We start from the raw sequence: 2,385 nt of genomic DNA on the forward strand, positions 1-2,385 counted from the left end.
GATATTTCTGACTTTCTGATTTTAAAAATTGGGACTTTCCATTTAGCTAGGTTTCAAATCAATGCACAACATCGACGGGGCTGATATACAGAATGCCTAAGGTCACAGATTTGGGACTATTTTGGTTAAGCCTGAAAAACTCTATGAGAAGCTACCTGTAAAGATTGACACCTATCCCAGATGTTTATAATAATTTCAAGCACTGCTGCTCTATCTTGCAGTAATTTAAATAAGTTCCTAATATAAAAATATGTAAAGAAAATATAAAAAGCTACTTTACACATTATAGCAATCTCTTTATACCTCTATGTGTTGGTATTTTGAAATAGTCCTTGCACTAAAAATACCAACTATAATCGTCTGAAATTTTTTCTTTCTAGTGCTAAAGCTTGGATTGTTGAAATACTTTCCTTCTCAGTTTACTAGTGAGATACGTTTATTTGAAAATTCAGCATTGGTCATATTGACCAAATGCATGCTCACAAGATTAGCAAATCAAACCTAAATTCACAGTAACATCAATCAACTTAAGAAAAACATATACTTAGATGAAGTCTGATATTTGATTGGATAAAGTCTCATTCTAAGTAAGAAGGTAAGTAAACTATTGAATCCTTATTTAACTTGGATAGAAAAAGTATAAACCCGGTAGATGTTTACTACATGTGTGCTCTCTGGTGCATACTATTGGTCTCTCAGTTATTGGCATTTACATGTTATTTGCTTTTCAGTTATGTGTCAAGGAAATGTTTACACCATATAAAGATTCATTAGAGCTCATATATATTTATTGCAATGACCTTAAGATGGACTCTACCACATTTGAATTTCACAATAGTGATGCAGTAGTCTAGTAGAATAAAATTCTAACACCTAACAGTCTACTGATATCTCTGTATCTAACACACTCATGGTCACATATGTATGTGTATATGTATACACATATATATGTATAATTTTCCAGACTAGAGAGCTGTAATTTACAAGCTATGTGAACACATGAATTTTTTTGTTGTCTCTATTTCTTCATCAATAAAATGGAAAATGGACATAATAATGATGCCATACTTCTGTGCTTGCCATGTGGAACAAATGAGTTCATCTATGAAAAAATCTTCTCCATCTATTTGCAATATATGCTGATTATTACTTTATTAATGCTTTTTCCTTGGAATATCCCTTAAATTTCTACATTAAGGAGTCAAGTACAAGTTGACTGAACGTGTGTGAGATTTCCGATCCTGGATCTCTCTTCTCTTTGAGATGAGAACAATATCTTTCTGATATTTTTGGACATAAACAATATTAGAAATAGAAAAATTACTAAGATTACTTTATTAGGTGAAGGTTTTGAAGATACTGAGTAATATTGCATTATCTTTTTTATTTGTATTTTAAAAATAACTTTATTATCAAACACACACACATACAAAAATTTAAAACCATTCAAAGGAGAACAATGCAAGGGGAAAAAACTACAATAATATTCAAATACAGTAGAACTCAAACAAAACAAAACTGAAAGGCACTTAAACATTTTTCCATATAACTTAAAAAAGCCTCTCAAGCACCAACAAGACACCAGAGGATGTGATTTGTTTCAGAAAGGTTCCCCAAACCAACAATGAACAAATAATGATCTAGAAAAAACTCCAGTTAGCAGACTCCACATAAGCCAAATTTCTCCTTAATTTAAATTTTGATATAGTCATATGACAAGCGATGGAAACGCAATCCAAGAAATATGTTATTAGGCAATTTCATCCATGTGTATCCTTAATTACACTTTCAATTTCTCAAACTAGAGAAACTATTCGGTATTTACACATCTGTGTCCTATTTATTTCACTTAAGAGTATCGCCTCAATGTGCATCCATTTAGCTATAAGTGTCTCTAGCTTCTCATTCTTTATGGCTGAGTAGTACTCCATTTTATTAAAAATAAACCACATTTTCCTTATCCACTTTCCAGTTAATGGGCACTTGGGCTGTTTCCATGCTTTCACTATTACAAACTGTGCCGCTGTAAACATGGGTGCACATATATATCACTGTGGTATGATTCTTTTAATTCTTTTGGGAAGACACCCAGCAGGGGAATAGCTGGGTCAAATGGGACCTCTAAGCCTAGTTCTCTGAGGTATCTCCATACTGATTTTCACAGTGGTTGCACCAGTCTGCACTCCCACCAACAATGGAGAAGGGTTCTTTTCTCCCCATGCCCCCGCCATCATTTATTAGTTGATTTCTTGATAGCAGCCATTCTTCCTGGGGTAAGGTGGAATCTCAGTGTTGTTTTCATCTGCATCTCTCGAATGACCAGTGATGTTGAACATTTTTTCATATATTTATTTGCTGTTTTTACTTCTTTGTCTGAGAAATGTC

Source organism: Heterocephalus glaber, unplaced genomic scaffold, assembly GCF_053883595.1.
Source record: "Heterocephalus glaber isolate CG9 unplaced genomic scaffold, H.glaber_assembly_v1.0 deba00001586, whole genome shotgun sequence".
In the NCBI taxonomy this organism is placed as follows: domain Eukaryota; kingdom Metazoa; phylum Chordata; class Mammalia; order Rodentia; family Bathyergidae; genus Heterocephalus; species Heterocephalus glaber.